This window comes from Herpailurus yagouaroundi, unplaced genomic scaffold (assembly GCF_014898765.1).
Source record: "Herpailurus yagouaroundi ecotype Mexico unplaced genomic scaffold, PumYag 216, whole genome shotgun sequence".
NCBI lineage: Eukaryota > Metazoa > Chordata > Mammalia > Carnivora > Felidae > Herpailurus > Herpailurus yagouaroundi.
This window is the reverse complement of record NW_024412447.1, coordinates 1,161,586-1,168,110: the sequence shown is the minus strand read 5'-3', so window position 1 is coordinate 1,168,110 and position 6,525 is coordinate 1,161,586. Positions and strand designations below refer to the sequence as shown.

The 6,525-nt window shown below is 56.6% G+C and overlaps 1 protein-coding gene across 1 annotated transcript in view; it reads left to right on the top strand.

Moving 5' to 3' along the window:
• Positions 1 to 5,952: 5,952 nt before the first annotated feature.
• Positions 5,953 to 6,525, top strand: part of PSMG3 (proteasome assembly chaperone 3) — a 2,419-nt gene continuing 1,846 nt past the window's right edge. The window contains exon 1 of the mRNA XM_040455712.1: positions 5,953 to 6,031. The gene's annotated coding sequence lies outside the window, so the exon portion shown is untranslated. The remainder of the gene's footprint in view (positions 6,032 to 6,525) is intronic.

Here is a 6,525-nt window from a genome sequence, read left to right as displayed (position 1 = left end):
GAACAAATAGACGGGTGGACAGGTGGACAGACACACGGATGGGTGGACAGGCAGACGAATGGATGGATGGACGGGCAGACCGATGGACAGATGGGTGGACAGACGCACGGACAGGTGGACAGGCAGACAGATAGATGGACAGGTGGTCAGATGGACCGATGAGCAGACAGATGGACAGGTGGACAGGTGACAACTGGGAAGATGGATGGACGAGTGGACAGATGGACAGGTGGACAGATGGACGGGTGAGGAGATGGACAGACGGGTGGGCACACGGGTGGACAGATGGACAGACGGGCGGGTGACGACAGTACTTTCAGAGCACGAGGAGGCGGGCTGCAGAGCTGTGTGGGTGGCACTACCTGGGCGGGACACAGCAGTGCGGGCGTGGGCGGGAGCCCAGTGCACCAGAGCTCTAAGTTCTCCAAACGGGAGCCTGCCCTGGGCCCGAGGTGGGATTCCCCATCAGCGCCGCCGGCCGGGGGTGGCGTCTGTCTGCCCCGATTATTTACTCACTCTTTTTTACGTGCAGCCCCCGAAGTCCCCTCTCGAGGCACGGTTTCACGCGCGCAGACAAATGCAGTCACGAAAGCGCGGCCGCGGTCAAGACACAGAAGTCCCGCCGTCCCCCCCCCGGAGCCAGAGCTGCCCCTGACCCCCAGCCCTTCAACCGCCGATCTGCTTCCTGTGCCTGGAACGCGGCCTTTCCCGGAACACCGGATGCGTGCAGTCACCTGCCGTGTAGACTTTGTGCTTGGCTTCTCTCACTTGGCGCCCGGCCTCTGAGGTCCCTCGGCGCTCTGCACGTACCGCTAAGCAGTTTATTCCTTCTGAACACAGGGGAGCGTCCCATCACCACCCGGCACCACTTTGTGGGTTCGGGGAAACATTCGGGTTGCTTCCACCCTACAGAAAGCCTCTGTCAACGGTCCTGTGCCCGTTGTGTGAACCAAGCCTCATTTCTCCTGGCTGAGCTCCTAGGGACGGCACTGCGTGGTCACGTGGTAGGTGTATGTTTGCGTGTTTGTAAGCCTCCGCGAACCTGCCTCCCAGGGGCCCGGAACCGTCCTGCGTTCCCACCAGCCGGGCAGGAATGTTCCAGGGTGTTGCAGGTCCTTGTCCACCGTGCCTTCGGGGCTTGTTTGGTCTCGAACAGTCTAGTAGGACTTAGTAATATCTCGCTGCGGTGATCAGTTCCCCTTGGACACACAAAACCACAGACACCTGGATGCAAACATCCTCAGAACGCTGAGTCCAGCCTCCCAAAGGAACACACACGGCACTGGCACAAGTCCCGGCCCCAGTGACTGCCTGGTCTCAATTCCTCCAAAGGAAGCACACCGAGCACCGCCCACGGGAGGCCCCGGCGTTCCTGGAAAGCTCCAGTGGTCAGAAAGTCCTCGAGCCGTGACCCATGTGCCTTCTTGGAGCCTCCACGTGGTACAGCCCCCAGACACAGGACAGCTGGGCAGAGCGAGGCCGCCTCCCGCCTTCCCAGCCCGTCCTGCCCCGTCCCTGCCAGGACAGAATCTGCTCACGCCCCCCCGCCAGTGCTCCTCTGGGCTGCCTCTTCCTCTGCAGACCCTCCCCGCTCCCCGTGCTGCGTGAGCTAAGAGTGGGTGGGAGGCACCTGGGGGCCATCTGGCCGATTTGCCCATTTAACAGATGAGGGCTTATAGGTGGAGGCCCAGGGAGGGCAAGGGAGTTGTCTAAGGCCACAGGTTAGTGCCAGAGCCCCGGGGCAGGGCTCCAGTTCCCTGGGTCCATCCCGCCCCTCTGCCCCCTCCCGCTCCGCGCCCACCCGGGCCCCTCAATCCAAAGCTTCGCACGCCAACTTGAACTTGATCCGAGTCGACAAGCACGTTTTCAGGCCCCCTGACGCGCAGCACTGGCGGGAGCAAGGACGAGCCTCCGTGCACGCTGGCAAGATTGGCCGCGGGTTCAACGCGGGGCGACGAGACCGCGTCTTCGCCAGGGGAAATAACTTCTTAAAATATTGAAAGAAAGGCTTTCAGAAATTGTACACGGATTAAGGTTTCATTTATTAAAGAACTAAACAAACATGTAAGTGCGAGGCAGTTTTCCGGATTTCTAATGAGGGCGGAAAGGCTTGCTCCTCGAACGAAAACGTTGCGATATCTGAGCTCGACCCAGTTCGGCAGAAAACAAAGCGACGTGCTGAACCCTCGGTTCTGTGCCGTGATGGAATCGGGTCCGAAAACAAGGGATTTTCTTTGTGTTTACTTAGTGCGGTGTTAAATAAAAGGCGAAAGATTTATGCGATCTGAAGAGAAACCAGAGTATGTGCGGTGTTAAATAAAAACACTCCCTTCGACACGAAACTCCAAAGCTGGGGACTTCCTTAGGCCAGACAGCCACTGCCGGCCCTGGCTGAGCCGAGGCTACACCCAACAGGGAACACCACCGGCCTCTGCAGGAAAGTAACGATTTTACTTCTTACCCTGTGCTGCAGGCATTTCAGAAATGGTCTTTAAATGCTCCCTGGGAAGAAGATTTATTCCCTTTCCAAAGGAACCGCTCCCTGGATCCTTATAAACTGGACTCAGTTTTAATGGTATTCATTAATTTCCCTTGGGAAAAATTTGAATTTCACACAGACCCGGGGCTTTGTTTTTGTAATAAAATATATGCGATTTTCAATTGGTTGCCTTTAATCTTTTTCTCTCCAAAGGCCTCAACGGCATGTTTCTTATATCCTGCCTCCACTTGGATAATCCTGGTTTGGAAAAAATTAATTGTTCATTGTTTTTCTAGATAACTGGGTGCCGCTAAAGGTAATTTCCGTCTTATAGAGAGCCCTAATTAGAATCGCTTCTATTTCTGTGCTGTTTGTTCAAGGGTGTCTGTGACCATCGTGCTAGGGACACTTTGCCGTACCGGCAACGGCCCCGGGTCGCCGTCGGGCCTCCCAGCTGGGGCACCGAGAGGGCAGCGATAAGCTGGGGTTGAACGCCAGGGCCCACGGGGCCGAGCATCCCCAGCCGTGGCTGCAAGGCCGCCAAATGGAGAAAGGGCCACAGACAGCCTCGAAGGTGGCCGTGCCCACGTGCCTGTACGTTGGTGTCTTGACAAGCCACGGCCAGCTTCTCCGCCACCTTGGCCTTGCTCCGGGGACGGGATCATGGCACGAGGGCCTCACGGCCCCGGTGTCGACAAAGCCCACGTGGATAGCCCCAGACCTGTCTCAGGAGGCGTCAGGGGACCGGGGAGATGGGCTAACGCTGTCACCCTTCCGCGTCAGCGCCCCCCAAGCACCAGCAGTGCGGAGGGCTCGGAGCCACTGACCACGTGAGGTGCCGTGGATGTGGTGTCTCCAGCTGATTCCAGTGATCCGTGAAGGGAAGGAAACCTTGCACACCTGTGCGTGTCAGGCCCTGCCCCGAGCCCTCCTGCCATGGGGCCTCATTTCGCCCTCCCAATGACTGGCACGTCTGGTAGGAACGAAACCCTGCCACGCGTGGACGAGCCTTCACAGCACGGCGCTGGGCAAAAGGAGCCAGCTGTGAAAGGCCACGTGGAGTACGAGTCCCTTTGCGGGAAACGTCCCACCCGGCCAATCTGCGGGAACACAAAGTAGGTGAGTGGTTTCCAGGGGCGGGTTCTAGGTGTTTCACGATCTCCAAGATGATTTCTTCTTTGATGCGCATCGCTGGGAAGTATTTTCTAACTCTCGAGCACACGGGGAGCTGTTTTTACATTAACTGCTTTTCAAACAGTGACTGGTGCGGGCGCCTGGGTGGCGCAGTCGGTTAAGCGTCCGACTTCAGCCAGGTCACGATCTCGCGGTTCGTGAGTTCGAGCCCCGCGTCGGGCTCTGTGCTGATGGCTCAGCCTGGAGCCTGTTTCCGATTCTGTGTCTCCCTCTCTCTCTGCCCCTCCCCTGTTCATGCTCTGTCTCTCTCTGTCTCAAAAATAAATAAACGTTAAAAAATTTTAAAAAAATAATAAACGAGATAAATAATATGTAAATATATAAATAAAGATAAAGTCATAGCTAACTTCATAAAGCTCCAGGGGATCCGTGCACACAAACCTCGCTCAATCCTAGGAGGCAGGCGCAAGTGTCAGCTCCATTTTTAAGCTGAGAAACTGAGGCGGACAGGGAAAGTTGCTCAAAAGCACAAAGTGAGTAAGGGCCAAGGAGGCAGACTCTGAGGCCCGAGGTCTTGCCCATTCCGGGGTCCTGAGCGTGGACAGTTCAGGACCTCGTGCCGGCAGGCTGCGGAGGGAGCAGAACCATCCTAACACAGAAAGTTTCACTAATGAATTGACCTTTTACAAAACTGGGCTCCACTTAAATACCCCTCCCAGTGTGGTTCCCGAACCCCTCTGTCTCCCCCAACTCTCTCTCACGCACACGCATGACGATGAAAGTCCTGGGAACCCGGCTGTGAAGCTGTGGACGGACGGCGCAAGTCAACTGCACAGTCAGTTGCAAATCTCAGGAACAACGCAAGATTCCAGAAAGCCCGTGAATGGGATGCTAGGGGAGGTTCTGATGGCTCCCAGAGCTGCCAGCAAGTGCGGGAGGGCCTGGCGGTGCCCTGGAGGCTGTGACAGGACAGGACGGCACTCCAACAAGGAGTGACTTATGGAAGGATTAGGAGAGGCTCTTGGGGAAATTGAATGGGCCCCTGTACAGCACGGCAAACCAATCCTCTGCATAACAGAGCTGGGAACATCGCTACCAAGCAATTAGTTGGAAAAATCAGGGCCCCGCCAAATCAACACCGATTCTTTGCTCCGTCTACACATTAATGTACAATTGCATTCACAACCTAAAACTCCTTGAAGAGACGACAAATTCAAGATATTTCCCACTTTCCCCATTTTTCAAGATAAATTCTCTTTTGCCCCATTATGGACCCTATTACTACTTGCTTCTCGTTTTAAGTGAACTCCCTTAAGGGACCTTTCTTTCCAGTTCAATTATCGCCTTAAACTGGACAACAGTCAACGGCAGGCAATGAGGTCATCCCCCATTATCCTAGGTGCAGAAGTTCTGCCCACACGTCCACTTGGGCCACGAGGAAGCCCCTCCGTTTATTTCATACGCAGTTCGTATCCAAGATCCAGACCAAAAAACACCCACCTGACCGGCACTTAAGCATTTGCTTAACAGTGTTAACACTTTGTTCTTTGACATCTCTTATAAAGGCGAGAACTTGGAGTTGGGTTCCCCCCCCCCACCCCCGCGGGCAGGGGGGTGGGGGAGGATGTCAAACTTGCGTCCATTTGCCAAACTTGTCCAGAGAGACTGCATGAACAGGTGAATAACAGTGAATGGGTGAATGGACCTTTCCAAGGCTTCCCATGACAAAGCAATGCCCCCGCGATTTGCTTTTGGGGTGTGCGGGTGAACGTGCATTTAAATTTACACCCAACAAAAACACTCTCCTGAGAAACTGATACCCTTCCCCCTTTCGGAATATGGGAACCTTGAAAGTCAAAATCTTTTGAGCTGCAAGAAAGCTCAAAAACAGATTTCCTTTTGATGTTTATTTCTATGTTGATAACGTTTTGTATACATGCTTTTTATTTTAAGCCGCCAGAAGTTGTTTTCAAGGTGCATGCTTCATTTGACTTGACCTGGATTGTACAAGAGTCAACAAATCAGGAAAAAAGGGAAAGATTAGGGATGCTGACATTTCCTAGGGGACTCAGTGACGTGGGCCCGCTAGACGGAGGGGACACGCTCCCTGACCCCGCCGGCAGGGCACTGGACAGGGAGTATGGGGTTCTGAAGAGACGTTAGTCCCCTGAGAAAAAGTCTCGAGGCTCTAATCGAATCACTGCGCGACTCCCCCACCCTGCCAAGAAAACTTGCAGCTTGGGGAAAAAGAGGAGGGGCGGGGGGGGGGCTCTCAGAGATCCTGGGGAGGGGCCAGAATTCATCGGGCCACAGGGGCCACATTGGTCCCTCCTCTTCCCCTATACCCGGGCATCCGAGCCCTGAGACCAGTACTCAAGGGTGATCCAGGCCGTACAGGCTCTCCGACCGCGGCCTCGGGTAAGTTCCCCGAACCAGAACAGCCTGCTTACGCGACAGGGATGAGAGCGCTCTACCTCGTGGCGCTAAGACTCCGGAGTTACTGCACAGGCAGCACTTAGCACCATGCCCGGCACCCACTGCGGCCTCATGGAGGCTGGCCTAGGGGAGTGGGGGGCAGATGGGCCTCTGATAGGCCGCCAGCATCCCCGGAGGGCTGGGGACCCCCTGAGAGTGGGGTGGAGGGTCCGCTCTATCCCCGGAGACCGCCCCCGCTGAACGCCGCCCCCCCCCCACCGCCGACCACCCCCCCGCCCCCACAGACCGCCCCGAACCCCGCCGACCGTCTCCGCGGCGCCCCCACCCTGACCCGGGCCTCGCCGAGGGGCCTCCGCGCCGCCCCGCCCGGCCAGGGTCAGCAGGACGCCCCGGCTCGGGACCGGGACGCCCGCGGGCCACACTCGGGGCCCTGACGGCCCGCTCTCGGCGTCGGCTCCTCCAGCCCCCTCCCCCCC